The 15634-nt window shown below is 37.0% G+C and overlaps 2 pseudogenes; both read right to left on the reverse strand.

Moving 5' to 3' along the window:
- Positions 1-1891: 1891 nt before the first annotated feature.
- LOC117072147 lies at positions 1892-2922 on the reverse strand (annotated as a pseudogene).
- A 200-nt stretch (positions 2923-3122) lies between these two features.
- Positions 3123-3404, reverse strand: LOC117072148 (annotated as a pseudogene).
- Positions 3405-15634: the final 12230 nt, after the last annotated feature.

Below are 15634 nucleotides of genomic sequence, written 5' to 3' on the forward strand. Positions count from 1 at the left end.
ATACAATTTTAGACATTTTGTTATGTACAACTATAAATTATTTAGGTTTAAAAATAAATGTAAAAATTTTCACTAAGGAAGACCGAAATGAAACAATATTTTAATGTAATTATATTGAAATTTATCATTTGTATTACTTCCATTTTATCTTGTATCTATTCTAAAATTGTGTATGTGTGTATGTCTAATCACCCAGCAGATTCTTCTTGCTTGTTGCACAGATAAAAAGCCAATTCCTGAGACAATGGTGTTGCAGTAGAGAAAGAGTTTAATAATTGCCAGGCCAGCCAAGTGGAAGGACTGGAGTTATTATTACTTAAATTAGTCTCCCCAAAAATTCAGAGGCTAGGATTTTTCAAGGATAATTTGGTGGGCACTAGGGAATGGGGAATGCTGATTGACTGAGTTGAGGGTGAAATTATAGGAGGTCAAAGCTGCTTCTTGCACTGAGTCAGTTCCTAGGTGGGACCACATGATCAGTTGAGCCACTTTGTTGGTATGGGTTACTTATCTGGATGGTGCCACCTCATCCATCAGAATGCAAAGTCTAAAAACCACCTCGGATGCCAATTGTAGATTTTACAGTAATGTTATCTATAGAAAAAATTGGAAAGGGTATGAATCTTATAACCTCTGGCTATATAACTCCTGACCATAATTCTAATCCTGTGGCTAATTTGTTAGTTTTACAAATGTGGTTTTGGTCACTAAGCAAAAAGAGGATAGTTTTGGGAAGGGGCTGTTATCACCTTTGCTTGAAGGTTAAACTATAAAATAAATTCCTCCTGTAGTTACCTTGGCCTGCACCAAGGAATGAACAAGGGCAACTTGGAGGCTAGAAGCAAGATGGAGCCAGTTAGGTCACATTTTTTTCACTGTCATTGTTTTTCTATGTCAGATTTTTCTCACTGCCATAATTTTTGTAAAGGCTGTTTCAATTATATGCATGTATATACATATGTATATGTATACAGTTGTGTTCAATGTAAAATTTAAATACATACATTTTAAAGGTTTTTTTCCCCTTTAAAGTTGATGAAAAATGTCTTACACTTACAGTCAGAAAATCTGGTGATGAATCCTACTACCCTCCTAGTAACTGACTAATAAATGCCATATTGAAAATGTCCCTTAGTTTCCCTGAGATTCAGTTTTTTATTGATTAAATGTGTTATTGATTAAATTTTGCCTACCTGTATCAGTTAAATAAGGTAAGTTATACTGTGCTAACAAATTACCTCCAAGTTTCAGTGGCTTTAAAAGAACATCCTCTCTCTCTTTTTTTTTTTTTTTGCTGCTCACCTAAGCAGTGTGTCAATGTTGTAGACATACTCCATCCCTGAGTCCATGGCTCCATTGCCTTCCATCTCATCATCATCATGGAACAAAGCTTGTGGGGGCATTACATCTGGAATCAGATCTGCTTCTAAAAGAAATCCAGGCATTACCGAATGAGAGGCAGCTGTCTGGTGGGTGGGGGCAGCGGGGCGCAGAGAAATCCAGAGGAGAAGTAGATGGGCTTGTCAACGTGGTATGGTCAGAGTAGCTCAAAGATGAAAAGTCAATCTCTTCTTTCTTTTATTTATTTATTTATTTATTTTTTTTGGGACGGAGTCTCGCTCTGTCTCCGGATCTCGGCTCACTGCAAACTCCGCCTCCCAGGTTCACCCCATTCTCCTGCCTCAGCCTCCCGAGTAGCTGGGACTACAGGCGTCTGCCACCTCGTCCGGCTAGTTTTTTGTATTTTTTAGTAGAGATGGGGTTTCACTGTGTTAGCCAGGATGGTCTCGATCTCCTGACCTCGTGATCCGCCCGTCTCGGCCTCCCAAAGTGCTGGGATTACAGGCTTGAGCCACCGCGCCTCGCCTCTCAATCTCTTCTTTCTTAAGAATCACACCTGACTTGTGGCCTTGGCTTTGGATTTTACAGGGATAGAAGACATACTTCTGTCAAGAAAGCCAGCCACTTCCTTCTGGGCTCTTCTAATGTCTTTTGCTTCCTGAGCTCAAGACCTTTTCTCTTTTAATTCCATGGCAGATTCCACAGGATTCTAACTTGCCTGTTCTCTAAGTCCCTGAACAGTAATGATGGGATCTAAAGTTGGTTTTGAGGCTGCTTTTACTTCAAACTTGGGGCAGACAACTTTTTTTCCTTAGGTTTCAATGTTGAGGGTTTGTTATGAACAAGCTTCCACCATCCTGGTTATCCAAATTCCTGAGCACCTGAACAGAAGTATATGGGACATCTCACACTGAGGCAACCTGCTACTGTGCTCCACTGGTTTGAAGTCTTTTTATTTTTCCCTAGTAAAAAAGTCCAAAGTTTCCCAATAAAAGTACAGATATCTTTGTTCTACCTGAAATAACCTTGATGTCCACATCCTTCCAGAGACAAATTGTACATTGCCAACATGATGACTTTGCTGCCATGTCAGCCTCAGCCTTTTATACTATTCCTTGCCATCTGCTGAGCAATCAGAAAAAGTAAATCTAAAAAAAAAAACATCACCCTTAACATAACTGAACTGTCCCCTCAGCTGTCTCGTTGGTATCCATTTTTGGAACTTGTCACAGAAGCAGGACAACTGCTTCTCCATCCACAACACATCCTCTTCATCGCTGTTAGGGAATCCCTGCTCTAGTCATGACATACATGTACTGATGTCTGATCCTCCAATTTGACAATCAGGGGAGTCTCTCTCTCCACTTCACTTTCATCCAGCCCTTCTGAGGTAGATGTTATTGTGGCTCCATCACTGTGTTGACTGATCGAACTACTCAGGTGGATGTAACTATCTCTTCCTTCCTTCTCACATGTTTAGCAGCGCTTTTCAGTCACAATCCTAAGCTCTGGACTGTGAACTTAGCAGGACTTTTACCAGGATCACACAGACAGAAACTCATCAGGAGACTGTACACCCATACTTCTTTATTCAGACATAAGGAACTTTGAAAGCAATAATTTACAATATATGATCCACTGTCCTTTATTTGATCAAGTTTAAAAAGATAGTGACTAAAAAAGATTAAGATACCACTAAGCTATTCTCCATCAACAGGCACAGACACACACACACACAACACACACACACACACGTCATCTGTCCCATTGATATTTCACATTCATTTCAAGTTAAGTTTTTTGAAATCCTTTGCCAATAACGTCTTCTGTCTTTCTGCTTCAAGTTGCTCAGTTAAAATAATCTGTTCTCCCAAAAGACGAATGTTTACTTTTTTCTAATTTTGTCTCTCAGTGTCTCTGATAACTCCATCATGAGGCCTCTGCTGGTCCTGCCATTGCTCCAGATGCATGCTGGCCACCTTGGCTGCTGTCAGCATCACCACTGAGAGGCCCAGCAGTGCCTTCAAACTCTTCGACATCCCTGTGCCAGCTTCCAAGTCCTCTTTCTCTCACCTCTCAAGGCTGGTCAGTAGCATTTAATTTAGTTCAACAAACATCTATTGACTGTCTATTATAGGTAAGGCATCAAAAGATTTACTAACTGGTGGAGGAGATATACAAACAAAAATGATCTATTTTATAAGTCAGAGTAGAATATGTGGTGGAAATAAGTGCAATAAAAGAAATATCTGGGGAAAGAGAAGGAATAATATTCTGACTTGGGGACCAGATAATGTTTCACAGAACTCTAATATAAGCTGGGCATAGAACAATGAGTAGGGTTTCAAAAGCAGGAGGAGGGGAGGTATATGCAAGGTGGGGCAGAGGAAAAAATATTTCAGACTAGAGTCAAAATATGAGAAAAATCATAGTGATAAGAAAATTTATGGCCTATTTGGGCAATGTTAAGCAGTATAGCATGACAGAAACATTTTGTCTGCGTGTGTGTTTGTGTGTGTGTGTGTGTGTGTGAGTGACTAGACCATGAAGAGCCCTGAATGCTATGCTGAAGTGTTTAGATTTTATCTCTTAAAATAGATGCCCTAAAAGGTTGCCCAGCTAGGGAATGATATGTGCAAACTTTTGCTTTAAGAATATATATAGCTCTTGAAACTGAATGAAGAGTGATTGATAGACTGATAGAATGACAGATCTTGTGGAACAAATTCAAGCTAGGAGATCCAGAAATAAGAATGTGAGAAAGAAAACAGGAGGGCAGAGAGAATGGAGAGGGACTGATACAGAATATTGTGGAAGTAAACTCAACTGGACTTGACAACTGCCTACATATGGATAGCAAAGGAGAGGCGGGAGTTTTTTACTTGGGTGATATTCACATTTTCTCAGCATTTACTCCCCTCCCACTAGGGGGTCATGTAATGACTCCACCAAATTCAGGCAATGTCCCTGGTCTCTTCTTTAGTTTTTCCTTCCTAAATTCATTCATATTGTTGGGCATACAGATTTTGCCTCACTGCCCATGCTTTGGGCATTGATGTACACACAGGGTCTATAATCATAGAAGCAACCTTATGAAAGAACCGTGTCCCAGTGACCTTTTAATACTGATCAGTAGGAGTAGTACTTTCCCTACCACTGGATGCAGACTTGAGGAAGCTCCATAACTCGTCCATTCATCCTCAAGTAAGAGAAAGAGTTATAACCACTTTAAATGACTTGTCTCAATTAGGTAAAAAGAATGTGTAGTCAAATAACAAAACTTAGAACGTCATTTAAAGTATAAAACCATTCTCCCACCACCCCTTATCAAGCTGGGGTCTGCTCTGCAATGGGTGCTGGAAGCTCAACTCCTAGCATTTCTTCTCTTCCTTCAATTTGTTAGACTAATGGGAAGAGAGGAGAGAGAAGGGAGATGGAAAAGTTATCTTTGTTCTCATTGTAACATGACTTTACTCCCTTGGAGCCTGACTGATGATAAAAGCTAATTCTTTAGTGGGCACTTTGGTGGAGTCATTGGAAACCCTTGTGTATCATCTCATCTATAGTTCCCTTGAGTTCCCTTGATACAGATAAAAGTTTCCCTATTTTATCTGGTCACTTACTTCCTCTGCAGCTCTTAGCAATTCTTTGGTTCACCTTGAACTCTTGTCTGCTGAGGCCTCAGCACAGGCAGTCCGTATAGGGGAGGCTTTAATACAACTCACATGCTGGCTGACCCTCATCTGGTCCATGGGAAGCATAAACACATTCTTGACTCAGACAATAAATCAGCAGATAATAAATTAGTAGTTGATAAATCAGCAGCAACATGCTCCTAAAACTGCTAACCAGACCATCCCAAACCCGAGATTTTCTGTGTATGAGTCAATCAATAGGCTGCTATGTCTCCATAATACATAAGACTCATCAAACTCTAGGCAATCCCTATAAACTCCCTCTCTCCAGTTTGCGATGAGGCACAAACAGCTGTCAACTTTCTTTTGTTCTTCAAGAGGTAGGGCTTGAGGATGGAAGCAGTAATCCACAAAGATATTTTCCATGCAAAGATAGTTTCTACTTTTGCTCTCATTACTATTTTTAAACTTCAAAAAGGCTGAGACATTTGAGAGAATCATGGAATCAGTCATTAACCAAATTCATTAAAATTTTTATATGGTTTAGCACCCCCTTTCCAATGCAGAATTTTTAATATTTTGATATTTCAGTTGAAAATTCCAAATTTAACATTGGTTTCAATCATTGCCCATTTGATTCCCAAGCCCACCTTCTTCTTGGAGGTTGTTTTACTATATTCAGGTTTCTGTTCATCCAAAACCTCCAGCCACTTTACTTTCAAATCCAGCTTATATGGGATCCTGGTGTCAACATCTATGCCAGAGATACGAATGATTTTCCTGGCTGGAGGGGAAATGAGCAAGTGATGGGAATAAAGAAATGTGTTGTAACTTCAGCACTGTTAACATTGTGAGTTAGATAATTCTTCGTTGTGGGAATCTATCCTGTACATTGTAGGTTATTTGCAGCATCAGTGGCCTCCATCCATTGGATGCCAGTAGAAACCCCATTTCCTGGTTGTGAAAACAAAACAAAACAAAAAGTCTCTAGAAATTGCCAAATGTCCCCTGGGGGTAAAATCACACACAGTTGAGAACCAGTGAATAGAGTAAGATAAACAGTTTAAGTTTTGCTGTTTGTGGTGAAAGTAATGATTTTGGTTGTGTATGTTAGGAGAGAAGCTAGCAATATACTTATGTGGGGTAATTTAACAGTTGTGGTCTTGCACGGATAAGCTAAGTCAAAGCTTGACTTGTGGTTTGGGAGTCATTTGTACATAGCTGATATATGTACACCAGTGTGGGATAAGTAGTGAAAAGGACTGAGGAGAAATGAGTGGAAGACCTTTGTTCAAGGAATGGACAGGTTGTAATTAGAGATTACAGTTGACTTAGAAGGGTGTGGTGGGTCAATTATAAAGCAAGAGAATGTTTCAGAAAGGAGTAGTAAGGAAAGAATGTTAACTGCTGAGAGGTGAAGGAATACTTCTTTCTGTTTGACTCATTCAGGCCAGACTCCAAGTAGGGCACTTAGATGGTCTCGGCCAGTCTTTATTTTTTATTGGAATTGCAGAAGGCCCAGTATTGAGTCTGATTTGCTAAGTAACTAAATAATCTTAAGAAAACTCATCATCTTACACAGTAACAACATGAAAATTCTCACATACCAAGAAGTTCTTTCTTTAACAATAAAGCTCCTAGACTTTCATGATGACATTTTTTTCAGAACAGATTCTGTGAAGTCTGTTGTGTAATAGCACCATCTGATATATCATTTCCTAGGGTGGAATTGTTGACTGAGACTAATTTGTCTGTTCACAAGTAAGAATCAGAAGACACTGCAATATCTTAGACTTTGTAAAGTAACAGAAAACCTGAAGTGGAACAAAATACCAAGGATGATAATGGTTAATAAGCTAAGCACAAAGACTAGAAGGAGCTAGAGAAAACAGGTTATGGATATTTTACATCAGTAGTTCTCAAACATTTCGTTCTCAGGACCCCTTTATACTCCTTTTTTTTTGTTTTCTTTTGAGACTGAGTCTCGCTCTGTCACCCAGGCTGGAGTGCAGTGGCGCAATCTTGGCTTACTTCAAGCTCCGCCTCCTGGGTTCACACCATTCTCCTGCCTCAGCCTCCCGAGTAACTGGGACTACAGGCGCCTGCCACCACGCCCAGCTAATTTTTTTGTATTTTTAGTAGAGATGGGGTTTCACCGTGTTAGCCAGGATGGTCTCAATTTTCTGACCTCGTGATCCTCCCGCCTCGGCCTCCCAAAGTGCTGGGATTACAGGCGTGAGCCACGGCGCTTGGCCAACCCCTTTATACTCTTAAAAGAGCTTTTGTTTATGTATATAATATGTGTTTTTATTATGGTAATTGAAGTTGGGAAAATTGAATATACATGTATGTGTTTATTAATCCAAAAAGAGCAATAAGCCCATACCTGTTAACATAAATAATACATTTTTATTAAAAATAACTATAGTGATAATAAAGCAATTAGTGAGTATGAGGGCTTTTTAAAAACATTTTTGAAATTTTCTTTAATATCTGGCTGATAAAAGACAGCTGAATTCTCACATTACCTTCTGCACTCTGTTATGATATCACATATTATGTAGTCTCTATGAAACTTAATGTACATTTAAGGAAGGGTGAGTAAAAAATACAAATGATGTTTTAGTATTATTTTGCAAGTAGTTTTAACTTCCTAGACCCCTAGACAAGGTCCTGAGAATCCCAAGACCACACTTTGAGAACCGTGGTTTTAGATGATGGCTGTAAGGTTTTAGGAGGACTAATGTTAGTTTTAGCAAAGACATCAGATTTTTGAAACAGGGTTTTAAGAAACAAAACTGATAGGAAAATATTTCCCCATATGCTTGATCTTTAAATAAGCTTGGGTCATGGCAGGAGGCAGCTAAAACTCTTATTTACTGCTAAGTTTTAGTAGTTTTTAGTTGGCTTCTAAAATTGGTTATAATTATTATCTATCCACTAATGTAGAGTGAGTAAGTTCTTTTATTTCTGTTTCAATAAAGTTCAGTCCTGGATACGACAAAAGGAGCTTTTCTAGAATGAATATTTGGAATGCAGAATTTACATTAGGTAATATTAGGTAATAAATATAAATGAAATTAAAAGAGTTATTAACATTTCCATTTGCAGTATTAATTTTGGCCAGGTAGATAATACTCAGAACATAAAATCTTTGGTAAGGAGAAAGCCGATGTTCAATAGTTTCTGAAGTATATGATAAAATAGATAGCATGGACCTAGTATTTTCTAGGAGGTCATGGCAAGTCAGTCAAGCTCATGTATGATAGAAATATCTAAGTAAATTTAAAGGATTATAAGACTATCTATCCATCAATCATCTATATATCTATGTATTGTGTATTATAAAACTACTTCACTCTATACCTTATTCAACTCTTAGGAGGAAATAATATATTTATTAACAGTATGGGCTGTGAAGCGAGATTGCTTAGACCAAATTTTAAGTTTACATAATCTCTGTGCCTTTTGGTTCAGTTTCTTCATCTGTAAGGCTGGGGTTGTAATTTTGCAGTATTATTTTAATAGTGTAATCAATTTAATGTAGTTCTTATAGTGTTCAAATATGCAATTAGAGATAAAATTCATAGCACACTTCCTGGAACAGAATAAATGCACTTTACCCATTGCTTTTTAAAGCTATGGTTAAGAATTATGAATTTTATAGATATTAGGTGATGGATTTAGGGTTTAAGAATATATTTAGGGATGTAAAACACTTTCTTAAAGATAGATCTCTAAAAAGAAGAATTTGTACCTTGCATTAAGAAAGTTTCTCCAAAACTCTGGGTTTATAAACAAGTTACTTGATGATAGAGGCATAATGGAATTCATGAAATAGACTACTATAAAAAGAGCAATCCAGATGATAGTCTTGGCTTTGAAAATTGTTTTATTTTTAATTAATTTTATAAGAGCTTAGAATTTCTCATTCAAGTCAAGTTGAAGGTGTTTAATGAGTCGAGTACCTGAGCAACATGTAGGATTGCTTCTGGCTATATGTGATGGCCAACTACAATAATCCCTTGCCTCTTCCCTCCCAGCAACACTGTGAGCTCTGGGATAGCAAGATTTATAATGTATAATGAGCTTAGCCCCTTGCACAGGGGTTAACCAAAGCAGGATATTTTTACTTTGATGTTTTAACCGCAAGGGTATTTGACTATGTTGGGTTCTATTGAGATGATGTTTAGTCAACATCAAAGAAAATTAGAACTAACATAAAGTAATTGAAAGTATACAGAAACATTGGTTTATAAATTCTAGATATATAGTAGGCTTTCAATAAATAGTTATTGCTCTATATGTAATGCTTTGTAACAAGTCAAACATACAGAAGGGATTATTCAGCAATTGTTGAAGCACATTTTAAGAATAGGTCATTTTTAATGATTCCTTTAAATCAACAATGATGATCAGATTATTCTGGAAAAATTTATTACCTCTCTAGAATAGGATGGTTATTCCTGAGGCAAAGAGGTAAAGTTGCGTGTAAGAAAACTATTGCTTCACAAGCCTTCACTAGATCCACTGGGCTGGTGGCAGTATTTTTCCTCTTTATACTGCTGTTTCCATTATTGCCTTAAATTTTTATTTATAGATAACGTATTTAACTTCTCTCTTATGAATAAAAGAACTGTTGCTAATTTCCTTTCAATTTTGTCTTTTAAAGAAAATTACTCCACTACATATTCATAAATAAAATGGATTATTTTAGTGTTCAACTCACAGGATATATTTCCTGCTTAGTTCATAATTGGTGTTCTCTTGGCACACTGTTATTATTGTCCATTATTGCAGGTAAACAATGCTATGTGCAATTCCAGTTTGCAAATATAAATACTTTCTCATTCTCTTGGCCCCACAAATATAAATACATTTAATGTCTACACTGTAGTATTAAGATTCAAGATGGAAATTCAGAGGTATAGACAATGATATAAATGATTTAACTAGAGTAAAAGGTGTGATGAGTTAGTATATAATTTTAGAGAAATTATACTTGGTAAGCATTAATTAATCACCAAGAAAGTCATAAGGAGATATTTCTGTGGCTCCAATTTACTTTTTTCCAGAGTTCAAAATTATGACATAAACTGAACACAAATATTCCATTTACTGGGAACTTACAGCTATTTTTTCTGATAAAAAAATAGCTAACAAATTAGGACTAAGCTAGGACATATGTAGAACATTAGAATTATAGCTAGAACATTGCAAATTACTTTATAATGATATCACATTTTAGTGAAACAGCCAGGGTAACACACAACATAGTAAATCTACATGGTTCTGCTTGGTAGAACGGGAGAAGTGCATAATTAATGGACCAGCGTGAAGGAGCATTTCCTTCGCGTCTACAAAATTGCTCTCAAGAAAAGGCAGGATGCATTTAGAGGAGCTCATTGGTCTGAAAATTCTCCTAGCATTCACTGGCTTCATATTTTATTCTAAACTTGATAAAATAACCTAAAACATTGATTGGTAAAAGAGGTACTGTTCTCTTCTGGTTTTCATGTAGGCAGATCTGGTGAAAAAAAAAAGATTATAATATTGAATAATATCTCAAGCTGAAAAAAGATAGTTGGATCCATTTTCTTTTATTGACAATGGTATATAAATCAGTTATTTCACATAGGGTAGAATAAATAATAACAATATGAAATGCTAAATCAGAGCTACCTTGTGGGAGAAACTGTGATACTTAAATTGGAATTGTGGCTCTATAGTTACTAGCAGTATACCTTTGAATCAGTTACTTCAACTATCTGCGTGTTTCGGTTTTTAATTCCATAAAGTTGGGATAAAATTATTGTGGATATTAGATGACATCACACATATACAGCATCTAGAATAATATCTAACTCATAGTAGATGCTCAGTAAATGGTGTATTTTATGAGAAAGATGAATAGACAGAGTATTCCATAAAAATCTTTGCTGGGGTTATAGCAACAACTCAGTCTCAGTCTCTTCTTTCAAATAGCTTATAGTTCATTAAGTGTAGATAGGTATGAAAATAAAAATAAAATACATGAAACTGCAAAACTGGAATGGTGACTTTTACCTGATGATTTAGGGGAAAAGAAAGTTTTCATCTAAATGGTAATGCTTGTGAGAATGATACAATGGACTTTGGGGACGCGGGGGAAAGGCTGGGAGGGGGTGAGGGATGAAAGGCTACACCGTGGATACAGTGTATGCTGCTCAGGTGATGAGTGCACCAAAATCTCAGAAGTCACTGCTAAAGAACTTATTTATGTAACCAAACACCACTGTTCCCCAAAAACCTATTGAAATAAAAGGAATTTAAAAAATAAAAATCCTTGAAGGTAGGAACATGTAAAAAATGATAATGCTTGAACTGAGTGTTGAAAGATAAGATGCTTATTAAACATACTCTAGAGACAGGAAGGAGAGGATGTGATGGTGGAAATCCAGGTAGAAGGAGCAAGTTCTGTCTGAAACTATACATAGTTTAAAATTGCTGCATCAAAGATATGAAAGGGTGGCTTGGTGAAAGGTAAGAATGACAAGTTAGGCAGGGGCCAAATCACGTAGAGTCCTATAGTTTAGTATGAACTTCATCCTGTGGGCACAAGAAAGGCATTGGAGGACGTCAACTGCAGAAGTGCCTTGACTGTATTTTATTGGAAAAAAAATTATACTAGTTGCAGTATGAAATATATATTAAAGAGGGACAAGAATAAAGGCTGGACCACTAGTCAGAAGTCTAATGTAGCTGTCCAGCTGAGCTGTAATGACTGCCTAAACTAACCTTTTAGAGTATAATGTGTAAGAGAAGAAGCAGATTGTAGCATTTGCAGATTTTATTCATCATTTGAAGTATAGTACTGAAGGAAATATAGTACTAAAGATAGTAAAGGAAGACTTTAAGATAACTTTTTAAAATCCCTGTCATTAAACAAGAGAAATGGGAGTTTCAAGAGAGAAATAAGAAACAGTTTCATCAAATGTTAAGAAGGTGCCAAGTAGAAGGTGAACTGAAAAAAATTAGTTATGATTTGTAACTAGCTTACACACACACATATCTACACATATATGTTGTATATGGGTAAAGTTCTAGCAGAATTAGTGGCAATTATAATAACTGTGAGAAATGAAAGTATGAAAAACTCTTATTTCCTACAGTTCTACTGAATTTCAATTATTACTTTAAAAACAGACATAACAGAAATTGTTTAAAAAGAGAAAATAAATTATTATTATTATTTTTTGTTTTTGTGTGTTTTAAGCACTGGAATTATGAGTGATTGATTATCTCATGGCGAAACTAGTGTGTTCCAAATTTTGGTCAATTTAAACCCCAAATTGACTTAAACATATATAAATTTACATGTTGCATTCTCATTGCATGCCATTTTGTCAGAGATTTTAAAAGAAGGTCATATCAAATTTTACATTTTAGTTTGAACTTATGTAATGAGAATTAAAAATAGTATAACTAAACCATTGAGGAATAAAGGATATTTATGTTTACAATTTTATATTAATACAATAAAATTACACATTTACTGCAAAGGATGCAAGGATATTGGGGATATTTGCCCAAGATGTTTCTGTGCCGTGGTGGACCATGGGGGCCCATGACGGTGAGTGGGAGATGGAGATGTGGGAATGAGAATGTCAATGTTTGAGGGACTTGATGTGAAGGCTGAGAGAGAAGGTGGCAAGTAGCTGGTGGATGACACCAGGTTGGAAGGGACAGGAGATTATGTATTTGTTTTTAACCCGGGATAGAGCAGAGTGTATTCACAGGCTGTGGGGAAGGAGCAGGGAAAGAGAGATTTGAAAATCCAGAAGAGAGAGAATAATAATAGATGAATAAAGTTCTTACTCCCTTTGAAGCAGGAGACGGTAGTTGGAATAAAGGTCACAGGAGGAGAGACTGGCTTGAAATGAGACAAAGGGCTATTTCATCTTCTGAGACTTGAGAGAAGGAGGGAAACAAGATCCTGATGTTTGTCACTCAGAGGGCAGAAGTTGAAGACTATTCTTCCTGACAGCTTCAATTTCTCTGTGAAACAGAAACAAGGTCGTTGGCAGAAAGGAAAGCTGGAGAGAGGGAGGGGCTGGAGTAGCCCTTGAGAAGGATGAAGAACTCTGTGTGGCTTTTGAGGACATGGAGAAGGATCTAGCCATCAAAGGATAAAAGGTTTTGCGTCAGTCCCACCTGCACAATTGTGTGGTTTTCTTTGGCAATAGTCAGCAGTCTGGGTGCAGAAATTCTTTTGAAAGGAAAGCCTGGTTTGCTAGAAATGGAGGCTCCTTCAGTCTTCTGCTGTAAATAGAGAAATAGAACATCCAAATCTGTATTCTCTCTTCTTATGTACCTTTTAACTGTTTTAGGTACATTTTAACTATTGAACATGAAGCATTTGAATCAGCTCATTTAAAAAGAATCATTTAATTGTGATAGTAGCTGAAGGAGATGTAATTAGGTCTTAGGTGACTGATGCTATCTTTCTGACCTATCTGTTTCTGAACATGTCTGGTGCTTAAAATAAGTGTCCCCTGTCTCCCTCATTATCTTATAAATGACATAATTCTTGCTGGTTAACTGGATAGCAATTCTTCCTCCCATTTGCACTACTTCACTGATCTGTGCCTTGTTCATCTGCCACAACTCTGATCTTTAAATGGCTCTACTTCCTATATGTGATTTCCCCCAAACAGCAACCATAACAACTGGAACAAAACACAGCACATTTGAGTGAATCTCCTTCAGTTTGGAATCACATCTCCTCTCTCTTTCAAAATCTCACTATGTGTAAGGAGACTGCAAGAGTAGTTTAGCATAGGAGGCAGCAAACAACTGCCTTTGTGCCAGCTCTAGACTGCTGCCTGCCTGGTCTCAGTGTATCCAGCCCACAAGCTAAGAATGATTGTTACATTCCTAAATGCTTGAAAAAGTCAGAAGTGAAACAATATTTCACGACCAGTGAAAATTATAGGAAATTCAAATTTTAGTGTACACAAGTAAAGTTTTATTGTGACACACCACACTCACTCATTTATGTATCGTCTATGTGTCAGAATTGAGTGGTTGTAACAGAGACCTGCATGGCTTGCAAAGCCTAAAATATTTACTATCTGGTCCTTTATCGAAAAACATTGCTGATGCCTGGTTTAGAGGTAGTCCTTGGAAATATTATGTTACCATATGTTTAGTTTCATTCTCATTGCTCTTTAGCAGACTTAAATTATTTAAAGCAGCAAAGTTTTGACTTTGACACTTTACATTTAAGTTTTTTTGATAGACAAACATATCTGATAAATAATTTTGTGGTCTAGATACTATCTCTGCCATTAATGTATTCAGTTGATCTTTATTGAATTCCTACTAGGCTCTTTGGCAGATACTATGAATATAATGTTGAGTCAGATAAATGAATATACTATACTATAGTATATTGTGCTATATAGTGTACTCTACAATAGTACACACAATATACTATAGTATACTGTACTATATACTATACTATACGGTACAATATATAATATCATATATTGCTTGACTCTGGAGTCAGATAGCCACAGTTTAAATTCTGGCTCTAATACTTTCTTGCTATGTAAATTGAGACAAGCTCATTTGGTAATCTTATCTGTAAAATGTGATACTATCCATATTTATCTCAGAGCTCTCTTGTGACCCTTTAATGAGATAATCCATGTAGTGAAGTATCTGGTACATAGTAAATACTCAATGTTGTTATTATTATTATTATTATTAGAGTATGATAATTTCTATAATGGGAGGGGAACCTGATTCGATGGAAACCATGAGGGAAGGCCAGCTAAAACTTCCTAGAGCAGTTCAACTCACACTTATAAATCTGGTAGGAGATATACAGAATATTATTATTTTTGGACACTATCAGAACACTGCATTCCTGGCCAGTGTAAGGGAGGCTCACCCATTGACTGGGTCTGTTCTTTCTGCTTTGAGCTTGGCTTCCTCTTATGAGGCCTCAGCATTCTTTGTGATAAAGCCTCCTAGAGCTCAATGACAATCATATGCTAGGCTCTATGGTTGGTAGAAATCCATTAGAAGGAACACTTCTTTGCAGGTGTAAATTCTTGCTGTTAGTGAGAGCTATGGAGTGCCAAACAAAATGCCCATCTGCCTTATTCTATTTCTCTTGATAAAATACATGATGGGAAGCAAATAGTCCTACTGTATTAGTTTGTTTTCATGCTGCTTATAAAGACATACTGGAGACTGGGAAGAAAAAAGTTTTAATTGGACTTACAGTTCCACATGACTGGGGAGGCCACAGAATAATGGTGAGAGGTGAATGACACTTCTTACATGGTGGCAGCAAGAGAAAAAAGAGGAAGAAGAAAAAGCAGAAACCCCCAATAAACCCATCAGATCTCCTGAGACATATTCACTATCACAAGAATAGCATGGGCAAGACCTGTCCCCATGATTTGATTACCTGCTCCTGGGTACCTCCCACAATACATGGTAATTCTGGAAGATACAGTTTAAGTTGAGATTTGGGTGGGGACACAGTCAAACCATATCATTCCACCCCTGGCTCCTCCAAATCTCATGTCCTCACATTTCAAAACAAATTATACCTTCCCAACAGTCCCCCAAAGTCTTATTTCAGTATTAACTGAAAAGTCCAC

Source organism: Trachypithecus francoisi, unplaced genomic scaffold (genome assembly GCF_009764315.1).
Source record: "Trachypithecus francoisi isolate TF-2019V2 unplaced genomic scaffold, Tfra_2.0 Lachesis_group4, whole genome shotgun sequence".
Classification (NCBI taxonomy): domain Eukaryota; kingdom Metazoa; phylum Chordata; class Mammalia; order Primates; family Cercopithecidae; genus Trachypithecus; species Trachypithecus francoisi.